This window comes from Gopherus flavomarginatus, chromosome 2 (genome assembly GCF_025201925.1).
Source record: "Gopherus flavomarginatus isolate rGopFla2 chromosome 2, rGopFla2.mat.asm, whole genome shotgun sequence".
NCBI lineage: Eukaryota > Metazoa > Chordata > Testudines > Testudinidae > Gopherus > Gopherus flavomarginatus.
The window spans coordinates 68638171-68652375 of record NC_066618.1 but is presented as its reverse complement, the minus strand read 5'-3'; the positions used below and the strand labels follow the sequence as shown (position 1 = coordinate 68652375).

At 38.3% G+C, this 14205-nt stretch overlaps 1 protein-coding gene and 1 pseudogene across 5 annotated transcripts in view; both read right to left on the bottom strand.

Annotated features, from left to right (window-relative positions):
• PLCL2 (phospholipase C like 2) overlaps positions 1–14205 on the bottom strand; it is a 187469-nt gene that overhangs the window by 91771 nt on the left and 81493 nt on the right. The window lies entirely within an intron of this gene.
• LOC127046058 (uncharacterized) lies at positions 3962–4057 on the bottom strand (annotated as a pseudogene).

The window sequence follows — 14205 nt, the reverse complement described above, 5'->3', positions numbered from 1 at the left end:
GGTAAAAGCATAGGCGTGGAAGTAGGGATGCGGGGGTGCCGCAGTATCCCCAGATTTTATGCAGGGTGCCGGCTGCACACGTGGGGTCCCACCTGCTGGCCCCGCTCTGGCCTGTGGGTGAAGTCCTGGCTGCTGGCCCCATGCCCTGCCTCAGCTTGGGGGGTTGGGCAGAGGATGAGGTAAAAAGTTTGGGGATAGTTTTTGCTGGCTTTCAGCACCCCCACTATAAAAAGTGTTCCAGCTCCACTAGGTAAAAGTAAATGTTCATTTTCAGCCTCAAGTGGAAAATGCTGGTCAATCAATATACCCAGGATTTTTAAATGCAGGCTAGTAGCTTCTACAGCTGGCTTCAAGTAATTAAATTTCACTTACTGTGCTGGCCAGCCGGACATCAGGATTATTCTTAGGTTAGAGGGATGGAAAACTATGTAAGATATATTTTATTCCTTATGGTTAAGTCACTGAGGATTTGGAGATACTTTAAAGGCTTCAAATGAAAAATCCTATTTGGACCAACAAGATATAGAAAACTCTGTGGCTTTGCCTTCATCCTTCAAAATAGAATAAAAGCCTCACTTTTGCACACACAAAACCAAAATTCAAGCATCTCAATATCCATCCGCATCTTCCCCTCGGAATAGTGCAATTACTTCATCAACATCACAGATTATTTAATTTAACCCTCTTAACTAGTCCTTGTGTCTTTAACATTATTCCAATCCAGAGCACTAATTACAGAACAGGTCTACAATGGTCTCCAGGTCTTAGTCTGGAGAAGAGAAGACTGAGAGGGGACATGATAATAGTTTTCAAGTACATAAAAGGTTGTTACAAGGAGAAGGGAAAAAAATTGTTTTTCTTAACCTCTGAGGCTAGGACAAGAAGCAATGGGCTTAAATTGCAGCAAGGGCAGTTAAGTTGGACATTAGGAAAAACTTCCTGTCAGAGTGGTTAAGCACTGGAATAAACTGCTAGGGAGGTAGTAGAATCTCCATCATTGGGGATTTTTAAGAGCATGTTGGACAAACCTTGAGTGCAGGGGACTGGACTAGATGACCTCTTGAGGTCTCTTCCAGTTCTATGATTCTACGAATGAGCAAATGGAGAGGAAATGTGCTCTCTGGGAACCTGCAGATCATGCTGGAACAGTGCTTGTGCATGATATTTCCATTCACAGTAATTAGCATTTTCATTTCCACTTCAATAGCATCAAAATTATTTTTAAAACTGAGTTAGTATTGCAGTTAAACAAGACACCTTTTCTTCTGAAAATTGTAAACAACACATCAATGAGACTTATTATTCAGAATGTTGAAATACATAAGTAGAAGTTCTGAACAGAAAATTTTTAAAATACTTTTTCAAGTATTCATAGATGTAACTTGGATTTCACTGAGAGAGCACAGTATTATCTCATTTCTTGTTTCTTGTGTAAATAATAATTTGTCTAAATTGGTAAAATATCTTTCATAATACAGCTGTGTGCCTTCACAGTTTAAAACAAAAATGTGTACAGATGACCTATAAAGATAAGTAGACAATTACGGCTGAAAGTTGCAATATAGAAAGTGTTTTGTGAAGCTTAGAAGATGCTCTGCATTATTTTCTAACACATTTTAGATCTTTACCAACTCTAAGTAAATGTACATGCATATTATTATTTACAAATGGAAAATGCTTTCTGTTGAACAAGAACAAATGTTAATATATCAAGGCAAAAAGGCAAGATACTATAGCACTATTGATACTATAACAGCTAGTGCACACAGCCAAAAGTTAGATAACCTGGGTTCTATTCTTGGCCCTAACATTGGCTCACACTGAAGCCAATGGCAAGACCCTAAACCTCTGTATGTCTTAGGCCCAGATCATGCAAGAAGATACAAATATGCTTAACTTTACTACTGTGAATTCAATAAAGTTAAGTACTTGCAGAGGTGTTTGAAGGTTTGGAGCCTTAGTGTAGAGCAGAGTCCCCAACCTTTTTCGTCTGGCATGCGCCACACGACGAGCCACGGAGGACCAGGGTGGCGGACGAGCATCCGCCAAAATGCTGTCGACAAGCAGCGTCATCCAGAGGTGGCATCGTCGAAATGCTGTTCCAACACCTCTGGATGACACTGTTTGTCAGTGGCAAGTAGCATCATCCAGAGGTGTCACTGCCGAAATGCCGCCGAATTACAGTGGCATTTTGGCAGATGCTCGTCCGTCGGCCAGTACGCAGGCGCACTTAAGATGCCCTGGTGGGTGTTATGGCATCCATGGGCACCGCATTGGGGACCCCTGCTGTAGAGGAATGAGGCTTTAATTTCCTCATCTGTAAAATGAGACAATATTTCTTTATCTTTGTAAAGCATTTTGAAGTCTTCAGGCAAAATGATATTTTTCTTAAAACAAAGCAAATTAAGTCTCCTTAATTGTTTGTAGATATACTGCATGCCAGAAAACAAAACCAAAACCTTTAAAAATGTTTTGGGAGAACAGGACTGCCAAGTGTCATGCATTGCACCCGACACTCACACATTTGGCAGCCCTGACTCATTCCTGCAGCCCAGCTGTGATATCAGCTGTGGCACAGGCTCTGTGGGCAGCTACTTTGCCTCCTCTCTGACTGCTCCCCTGGCTTGATCTGAGAGGGGAAGGAGCAAACAGCAACAGTGATAACAGCAACTGCAGAGACAGAGGATTAGAGGGTGTCAGTGCCAGCCCTGTCCCCAACCTCCCCGCCAAACCTTTTCTCAAGCTTCCCCTTCAACCATCCCCAACAGCTCCATGCTTTTCTCAGACATCCTCTGACAACTCTTCCATCCCAGCACCCACAGACACCTTGACCTTGGGGAATCATCCCAAGAAAGTAGTTCCATCTTCACACTCATTCTGTCGTTCCTCTTACTGCAGAGACAAACAAGACCACAATGCACAGGCACCTTTAAATCAAAGATAAAAGCACTGATTACCAATATAGGGTCTTGCAAAATTTTACCCACCCATAGGGAGTAGTAACTTTTCCAGGACAAGTATTACCAACGTCAACAATTTCTGCAGAATCTAAGCTTTTCCCATTTTAAAAAAAAAATTGCGTGTGTCTGTATTATATATGTAAAAAATTGCAACTTAGTAAGTTGAAATGCCAGAAATCTTGAGTAACATTAAAAAGTTAATCACTTTCAGAGGCACAAAGTGGAGTTATTTTTCACTGAAAGTGGCTACCTAACTCCCAGTTTCAAATTTAAAAATCTTCCCTTTTACTTCTAGAGATGTAGTCAACATTATTCAGTTTCCACCATAGACTAAATTATAGTGAAAACAAATCGGGGGGGGGGGGGGGGGGAGGAATAGCTGCATAAAACAAATTACTTTATATGATTTCTTTAACACGTTCCATTTTCTGGTTAGGAAATAGTAAGAATGGTTTATTTGTTTACTTTAAAGGCAGAGGAAAAATCACAGAATCATCTGAGCAATTGGCTGAACAAGAAGTAGGACTGAGTGAACTTGTAAGATCTAAAGTTTTACATTGTTTTATTTTTTGTACATAATTCCACATATATTTGCAAGTTCAACTTTTATGATAAAGAGATTGCACTATAGTACTTGTATTAGGTGAACTGAAAAATACTATTACTTTTGTTTTTTAGTGCAAATATTTGCAATACAAAATAAATATAAAGTGAGCACTGTACATTTTGCATTCTGTGTTGTAACTGAAATCAATATATTTAAAAAGGTAGAAAATATCAAATTAAAATAAATGGTATTCTATCATTGTTTAATAGTGCAATTAATCCCACAATTAATCACAATTAATTTTGTTAATCGCTTGACAGCCCTACAAAAAACTTACATAGCCACAAAGCAGGAAAGGAGCCTTTCCACTTGCATGGCCTGCATAAACAGAATGGAAATGCCTTCACTCAGGTGAATTGCAGGGCGTTCTACAAAGGAATGAGCAGCAGTACAGGTCAGCTGACCCACCAACACGAATTTGCGTGTCATCCTTGCGCAGGGGCCATGCTAATCTTCTCTGTATCCATGCAGAGAAGGAATTCAGTATTGCATTTTCCTTTTGATCCAAGTGGCTAGTCAAATTTTGGGCCCATGGAGATGTTCTAGTTCAGAGATTGGCAACCTTTGGCACGTGGCTCGCCAGGGTAAGCACCCTGGTGGCCCGGCCAGTTTGTTTACCTGCTGCGTCTGCAGGTTTGTCCGATCGCAGCTCCCACTGGCAGCGGTTTGCCGCTCCAGACAAATGGGAGCTGTGAGAAGCTGTGCGGGCCGAGGGATGTGCTGGCCACGGCTTCCTGCAGCCCCCATTGGCCTGGAGCGGTGAACCACGGCCAGTGGGAGTCGCAATCAGCCAAACCTTCGGACATGGCAGGTAAACAAACTGGCCTGGCCCACCAGGGTGCTTACCCTGGGGAGCCATGTGCCAAATGGTTCCGATCCCTGCAGGGCTTTGGAGCTGTGCTCCGCCTCCGCTCTAGCTCCAGCTCCAGGCAAAAACCTGCAGCTCCATTGCTCTGGAGCTGCTCCGCGCTCCAGCTCTAGGCTCCACTCCAAAGCCCTGGATCCCTGTTCTAATTGGAAGCAGAAATTGATCGAGTCTGGCATTTTCTTTGATGCAATTTTGTTTGTTGTGTCTATGAATGCAGAAAGAACCAAGAACAAAAAGGAGCAATTTCTTACCTTATAGCCCCAAGCTTTTTTAGCCAACAGACCCAAAAGCTCTCTAACTTTTTTTCCAGGGCCACACTGTCTTCACAAGCTACTACTCCTAGGCTTTCTTGTATTATTCACCCTTTGTTTCTCTCTCTCTGTTCTCAACTGTCCATTTCTGTGTGTTCTCTCATACACCTACCAAAACAATACTCAGCCTAAAAGCTCCTGGGTAGATTCACGCACACCTTTTGTCTTAAGTGATATTTATCTTTACAGTTATGTTAACCGCAAGGTGAGTTCACACTTACCAACCTCAATAGGTTTTTAACCCAACTCATAACAAGCTTTCTCCTTTAAAGGGCTATAACATTTTGACTGTCCCCGTGAAGGAGCCCTCAGCACAGGGCTAAATCCCACAATCTAGCCCTTCTAGTATGTCTACATTGAGACAAAAAAGCCACGGAATTTCAGAGTCCAGGTCAGCAGACTTGGGCTTCAGGGACTAAAAATAGCAGTGTAGACATTTAGGCTCAGGCTGCCACCTAGGCTCTGAGCGCCTTCTCCCTCGTCTGGGCTCCAGCCTGAGACCAAAGTCTATTCTGCAATTTTACAGTCCCACAGACTGAGCCCTGCAAGCCCTAGTCAGCTGACTCTGGTCAGTTGTGGCCACGCTGAAGGTCTTTGATGCCAATGGTTTGGCAAAACTTTCAACTGTGGCTTCACTGCCAAGAGTACTTCACCTGTGACACTAATACATATGTGGTAACTTTCCAGAAAGAGCTCTAGTCATACTGCTATTACTATACTGATTGTGTTGCATTAACACAACATATGCTGGCAGGCACGCTCTCCAAATTTTCCATACAGAACAAACAGATTTGTAAGAAGATTGTTACACAGTTACATTAGCAATAACAACTACAAAATTAAGGCTGCAAATATAAGTTTCTATGTTATATTATGGGAGTGCCATTCATGGTTCCATAGTTAAGAATGAGCTGAGTTTTGCCATTAAAAGTAGGAATTAAATCACATTGTTATATGTATCAAAATACAGCATATCCTCCTCAAAATAATAGTATGTAGTCTTTAGGCAAATAATTAATTTTATGAGACCTCACTAGTAAATCTGTTAGTTTGTGACTTAAAATAATTTTAAAAGGGCCCATTAATAAATTCAGCACCGTGTTAGGCCATTTTTAGGTTAAAGTAAGTAAACACACACACACACACATTCTCTCTCTCTCTCTCTCTCTAAATAGACTGAATTAACAGGACCTCCTATTATGGTTACCTAACACTTACCTTTATAAGATTCTGTTTTGATTTGCTTATAACTTTGCAAGATTTCAACCATTTGGGCTGAACTTTTCCATGTTGGGTATCTGACTCAGGCTGAATTCTCTTTGGAAAAGTTCAACCAAAACCGTTCAACTGTTTCTGACAACAAGACTGGGGGGAGGAAATATGTTTTGCACTACTTAAAAAAATTCTTGAGACCTTTTCTTTGAGTAGTTCTACAGTCCATAGACGTGAGAAGAGGGATTTGTAATTTGGAAGTAGTGTGACCTTTGTTTCAGGGCAGTTCCTTTTGCTGTCCCTGTGAAAATGTGCCCAAATTTGTCCAGGTTATAAACCTTTGAAAAATCATAGTACATATATGCTCAGTAGAGAATTCTTAGAATTTATCAGCTAAAATTTCCAAATTATCCTCACTGAACATGCTCAAATCTCTCACAGTTCCTAGTATTGACCACACTCTGCATACACCATCCTCTCTCAGAGCAAAAGAGCATGGTCCATCCCTTCGCAGGTCCTAGGTATGACCAATTGTGTATGTGCCAGTCCCAGAGAGCAACTAGGGAAGTATTAATGCAATTTTACAAGCACCTATAAGACCCTATCTGGAATACTGTGCACAATTCTGGCCACCCATATTCAAGAAAGATTAATTCAAATTGGAACAGATATAGAGAACAGCTACTAGGATGATTATCAGGATGACATTAAAAGAGCTTGGCTACTTTAGCCTAGCAAAATGAAGACTGAAAGGGGATATGGTTATTTTCTGTAAATACATCAGAGGGATAAACACCAGTGAATGAGAAGAGCTATTTAAGCTAAAAGACAATGCTAGCACAAGAACAAATAGGTACAAACTGACCATGAATAAAGTGAGACTGGAAGTAAAAAGAAGGTTTTTCACCATCAGAGGAGTAAGATTCTGGAAGAGCCTTTCACTAGCAGTATTGGGCACAGGCACCAACTTTTGTTTTTGCCAGTGGGTGCTTTTGAAGAGGAGTGTGTGTTTGGGGGAGAGGAGTCTGCCAGTTTTGGGGGGAAAGAGACCGAGCAGGGGCAAGGCCTCAGGGGGAAGAGGCCAAGTGGGAGCAGGGTGCTTTTTTTTAAATAAACCTAGGAAACTACACACACAATAATGTTAAAAGAACATTATTAAGATTGAACAGTCTAGCACTCAAAGTTAGGAAATTTCAGAATTAAGGTTGCCTGTGCAACTTCAATTTGGCCCTCTTGTGCATAAGTATATGTAGTAATTAGGATACTGTCTTTAATTACAAAATCTTGAACTATTATTTTTCCCTTTTCTATATGTTGAAGGGAATTTTCTTTTACATAAAAAAGAGGTTGAAGGTAAGTTTCAGCTATTCAGCTTTCGACCAAATAGCTTATGTTTGGATACTGTCTCATTCTTGATAGCACATAATGCCACCTATATAATATCATTTAAAACACTGCTTAAATATATCACTAAACCATCCATACCTCTGGACTTCCCAATGCATCCTGCCTTCTATTATTATTTATATTATAGTAGTGCCTAGATACCCACAGAGACAGCCTTGTGGTAGGCATTGTACAGACCAATGATTAGAGACAATCCATGCCTCAAAGTGTTTAACATCAGATGCAACAATTGGGTAAAGCAAACAAGTAGGAGAGCGAAGGGGAGGATAGACAGGGAAACAGTAATATCAATGTGGTTAGCAAAGAGGCTTAAAGAAGTTCTCTCTGACACACTATACAAAAATTAAAACTTTGAAACACATACAACTTCAGTGTCATACAGAGATGAGAAAACGTGTCTCATAACTTCTTGTGTAAGAAATAACTCTAGCCTAAAGCCAGGTGTATACTAAAAAGTTAGGTCAACCCAGCTATGTCATTCAGGGGTGTGAAAAATCCACAATCCTGAGAGATGTAGTTAAGCCAACCTAACCCACAGTGTAGATAGCACTCTGCCACCTCTTGGGGAGGTGGATTAACTACAGCAACAGGAAAAACCCTCCCGTTACTGTAGCGAGTGTCTGTACTGAAGCGCTACATATGTGCAGCCACAGCTTTTCTAGTGAAGACATAGCCTCACACTACCTTGATCTCTTGGTAGTCTATTATTTGTAATCTTTACAATGGTGACAAAAACAATATAATCTTTTGGTTTTGAAGGGGAGAGGATCTTTACAGATATTTATTTTCCTGATTCATAGAATATCAAGGTTGGAAGAGACCTCAGGAAGTCATCTAGTCCAACCCCCTGCTCAAAGAAGGACCAATCCCCAGACAGATTTTTGCCCCAGATCCCTAAATGGCCCCCTCAAGAATTGAACTCACAACTCTGGGTTTAGCAAGCCATTGCTCAAACCACTGAGCTATCCCTCTCCTCCGTAGGGCCACCATCCAATCAGTCATGTTGGTAGAAAATGTGAATATATTCCTCCTGCCCAAAATGCAATAAACAAGTTTTCAAAGAAAAACAAGTAACAACCTAAGATATCACTGCTTTTAACATTCATTCCTTGTTGGTATTTAGAAAATGCATTTAATTTATGCTTAAAACATAATCACAGGGGAAGAAGGAAACTGATCAATCTGAACACTGCATCAAATGCACTTTTTTTCTTTAATTCTGTCAATTATTTACTGTAGTGAGAAGTGGTTAAGAAAGGACTGTGATCTATGAATATTTCATAGAGGAGACCTGTAAAAACAGAGGAAAGAGACAAGAAAGAGGCTAGAAAATCAGATACTGGCGTAAAGGACTTGTTCACCTTCTGTGAACCGAAAAATACTAAGTACTGTATATCCTACTGGAAAACATATTTTGAAAGTAAATCACAATCTAAACAATGTTCAAAATATTTTTATCAAGCACAGACCCACTAGATAATGAATGTTTTACCAGCCAATTACAAATCAACAGACAAAACAATTAATATATTTCCAAACAATATTTTCCCCAAGTTCCTTTTACAACTTTAATAAGCTTTTTTTTTGCATGCCTTGCCACAGCAAGTTGAATGAGCTTTGATGCTTGTCCTGAAAAGATCACTGGCAAACCATCACCTAATACAGTCCGAATCCAAGCAGTTAATAAGTATCAGAGCTAAAGTATTAGCACTACATCTGGAGAAAAAGCTCATGTGAAAATATACAACATCAAAGCCAATGATTCTTGACATCATGTCTGCAGAAGTACAGCGTTGCCTACTTTTGCAGTTTTATCTCAAACATCAGGATAACTGGCATTTTCCTTAAATCCATTTTTTTTCAGCTGCTACAGTCAGGTGAATATATGAGAATCTCAATCTTTGTTTAAAAAAATTTGCTAGCCCTCATGGTTCATAAAAAAAAGTATGAAGATGTGAGCTCTGTAAACCGAAAGCTTCAGAAACCAAAATGCAAGTAAATAGAACTCAAAATGTAATTTTAACATTTCATGATTTTTTTAATGTTTGGGATTGACAATGATGGAATTATACTGATGTAATAGCTGAGTTTTGAAAGAAAAGATAACAAGTAGAAAAATAAGTATTAGATATGATAACTGTATACCAATTTTTAATGGATAAGGAGTGTTAGGACTATGCCCCCAGTCTTCCATAAAAATATCCACAGGTTTAAGAGCTGAAATATTTTAAATGCATAAACTTGCTTCAGACAATTTGTACTGAAAATTCTGCACCTGTGTCACAAGCAGTAAAAAGTGTCAGATTATGGAGCACAAAATCATTCCACTGATACTTAAATATTGAAATAAACCATCCAAACAAAATGTTTTTTCCAGCAATGACTGAAACTTTGCCTTGTTTTTAGGCTGTTCCAAATTAAATTAAATTAATGTGTCTGCCCCAAAGACCTCACTGACATGTCAAGTACAGGGAAGGAGGTTCTTGACGTGAAAACAGGTCAGCATGTCTCCCAGTGATGACACAGTGGCCGAAACCAGCAGAAGTAAGAGGTGAGCAGGTCCAGATGGGAAAAAAGTGGAGGACAGGGGAAAAAATATCACGCAATAGTTACATTCATTTTCCTCACCCCAACCTGAAAACCACAAGATGCCTTCCAAAATTGTTTGATTATTTAGTGAAGATGTCTAGCAGTTTGCTCTATCAAATGGATCTAGCATACAGGATGTAGGATTCTCTCCATTCCAATAATGACCCTTTTGCTATAAATTACTTGCTCCCTATAAATCAATTGGCCATATTTCTACTCTGATGTAAGTACTAAAGGAATGCTGTCTTGTAATATTTGACAGAGTCCTTCTCTAAGCATTTATCTTTACTATTGTCTGTTCACAACATAGTTTTAAAATGCTCTCAATACTTTCTTGATCCTACTTCTTCACTGCTGGGATGTGAATCATGTTAATTCCAACTCAAATGGGAGATTCAAATTTACGGGAGATTCAAAAGGGATATTCAGGCACCACTGTACATAAATCACTGTGCTGCGCAAGATACATTTGAGAGTACTCCTACTGACTTAATTCCCTCAAGTATCACCCTTAAAAATGAAGCCAGCCTGGAAGTAAACAGCAAACACTTGAGCTTGATAATAAAAAGTCTGAAGAACTGTACGTGTATCCATCAACTCTCCAAATACTTTAATTAACATACAAACTAAAATTAAAAAATTAGAGCCTTCTCATTTCTCACAAAACTGAAGAGATTATTAGACAGTAATTCCAATATATGCATTCATAGAGAACTTCTTTAAACCTCCTGCCTTCCAGTTTAAAGGTACAAGGAGATGTTTAAGAAAATTCTCTTATTACACATTAGATGTGCCCCTAAGAAAGATATAATGAAAAATTAATCAATCCCTTAAACAATTTTATGAAGATCTCTATGCATTTCTATATTTTTTCATCACAATATGACTTGCCTTGGGCTAAGGAAAACTGGAAAAGTTCTCTTAATAGTCTAAGGACTAGAAACAATTAAAAGGTGCTAGTAACTATGCCCGAGCTGGAGGAGGGACACTGACAAAAAGACAGAAGAGTGCTGAGATGCCACTGGTTTGGTGCTTTAGAAATACAAAACAGTAAACCAGTTCAAATTAGATAGATAGGGAAATGGCATGCTGAATGAATTTGATCCAATACTTATTAATAACTTTGTTAACTTTTCAATGAAGTGTTTAAATACTTGATCTTAAATAAATATTTTCCCCAAGTCCTTTACGCTTTATTTTAATCATGGAAGAAAAACAAGAACAGCGAAAAATTACCATTACCAGTTTGGTGTTTTACATATTTTATTGTCACCCTGACATGGAGAATGCAATTCCAAATCCAAAACCGTACCCCATCTACTCGAAAGTCTTGTCAGCTTGGTTATTCAATTCTTGCTACATAGGCTTTGTCAGTAACAGAAATTAAGTATCAGTATCAGAAAAACCATTCTAAATCTAAAAGATCTGGATGCTGAAGAAGTATTATTATATTATATCAAATAGAAATGTTTTTATGAAATCCCAGATATGGTTCAAATTTTGTTCCATTTTTACAAAATGTACCAAATATACTTGGCTTCAATTAGGACCTAGGTGTCAACAAACGGTCTGCTTTCTCTCCGTAGAAGCCTGTGACATTAGGACTACTGGACCCCTTTCAGAAGTCTGATTTGTCTTGCATATCCCCAAGTTTCACCTCACTTAAAAACTACTTGCTTACAAAATCAGACATAATAATACAAAAGCTTCACAGCACACTATTACTGAAAAATTGCTTACTTTCTCATTTATATTATATAATTATAAAATAAATCAATTGGAATATAAATATTGTACTAACACAGGGATAGGTATGCCAAAGGCGGCACACAAGCTGATTTTCAGTGGCACTCACACTGCCCGGGTCCTGGCCACCAGTCCGGGGGCAGGGGGGAGGGGCGGGCTCTGCGTTTTAATTTAATTTTAAATGAAGCTTCTTAAACATTTAAAAACCTTTTTTACTCTACATACAACAATAGTTTAGTTATATATTATAGACTTATAGAAAGAGACCTTCTAAAAACATTAAAAAGTATAACTGGCATGCGAAACTAGAGAGAATAAATTAGAGAGAATAAATGAAGATTTGGCACACCACTTCTGAAAGGTTGCTGACCCCTGTACTAACATTTCAGTGCATAGCATATAGAGCAGTATAAGCAAATCACTGTATGAAATTTTAGTTTGTACTGACTTCGCTGGTGCTTTTTCTGTAGCCTGTTGTAAAACTAGGCAAATATCCAGATGAGTTGATGAACCCCCTGGAAAACCTCTGCTTATCCCCAGGGTTAGACATACCCCTGGCTGAGAACCACTGCTCTATTTCACCCATATGTTGCAAATTCGGTTACAACTCTATTTCAGTGTTTTGTTCTAAGTTGCAGTTCTATTTCAACCCTTTACTATTGGGTTGTCTGAAAACTTTTGCCTCACTGGACATATTAATCACCAGTTTCCTTGAAAAACAAATATATGAATTAAACCTTGTCTTCACTTTCAAATTCCCCAGTTAGTTAAGGCTTTGCCAAATATTTAATTCTTGACTTTTGGCTGCACAATGATGCTAAGATGGAATTTTCAAACTTGGTATAGATGGACCAAAGTTGGATTCAAACATTGCAACAATTACATGGTCTGAAATAAAGTCTGTATACATGATACAACCAGAACTGTTAGAGTAACTACAGACAATATGGGAATACTCCCACACTGTTGCACATTTAAAACAAAATGAACCAATTCTGCACAAAGATAAGGAAAGATTTTCTGTGTATTCTGATTAGACACAACAAATTTTTCTTAACTGTCATAATGATCTACATTCTAACAATGGGTATGCAATAGCTCAAATTTACATCTCCCATTTATCCAGTAATGGAATTTTTATGGCTTTCTCAAACAAAATTTTAATAAATATTTACAAGTACACATCTTAATTACTAGATTATAAAATAGGTAACTAGATCCTTGCATTGCTCTCTGTACTAGACTACGTATTCGAGTCTCTCAAAAAGAAAATAAAAAAATGTCAGATTTTTTCTTTATTCAGAAAGTTCCAGATCTACATGTGTGTTCAAACTTTAAAATGGTTCTATAATTAAAGGAAAACAAGAAACTCCCACATTTCTAGCAGTCTTAAGCACTTCTGCATACAGCTTGTAACCTTCACTAAATGCTACCAGGTAGGATGCTTGCAACTTTCTATATATGACTGATGAAAACAGTGCTGCAGATGTAAATTATCCCCAGGTAATTTACAGAATGATACTAGGATTGTCCTCCGCCAACATTTGCTATCCTGTAAACCAGGCACATCACAAAATCTCAGCTATTAAAAAAACACGTTTTCCTCTGGATGCGACTGTTCTTGCCTTCAGAATGGAGATTTTCACTATTTTTACAGATATATATTGTAAGTCAATATTGAAGTCAAGACTCTTTCTTTTTTCCAAAAGAAAACAATTTGTTGGTGCCCATCAAACCTGGAATATATAAAGCTAGTCTCTTAAGCTTCTCAAGAGCCAATATAATTTCATATGGTGCTTCAATATGAGGTGGTTTTGGAAATATAAAGCCTTTAGTGATATTATAGGAGGACACTGAATTATGCTGATTGCCTTACTAGCCAGACTTTTATTTATAAATACATAAGAGTAGCCCAAGCAAAAGAACATGGAGGCCCTTGGTCAAACCATTTTACTCTCCTCATTCACTTATTTGTATCATACCACTATATTTGACACTAATTCTTGAATTAATTTAAACTTTATATTTCCTGTACTATTACAGAACAATTGGGCAAAATGAAGATAACATGAAAGCCTTAACTTTGAATTTCCTTGCTTTCTTACAGTTAATCGGCATTTGCTAATCATTTTAACAATTTTCATGAGAAAAATATATGGGGGAGAAGGAACAGATGGGGGGTAATTTAAAAAGCACAATAAAGACAAACATGCAACTATAAAAACCTCAGATCTCCTATCAGATCTCACACACTAAACTGTGTCAGTCCAGGCTGTATTAGGTTAGGAAACCTCATGTTACTTTTCATAAGACCAGGGGTATCAGCCTTGTTGCACCAACAAATTAAAGTCAGGGTAAAGGTATTCTGCTTCCTTAAATATTCAGTGAATTTTCCATTGGTATTCTTCATTTGCTGTCTTGAACTATTTGTCTGTGTTCCTGTACACAGTTAAACTACTGCTACATTTCAATCAAGAGGTGGCATTTCTTCATATAGGTATATAT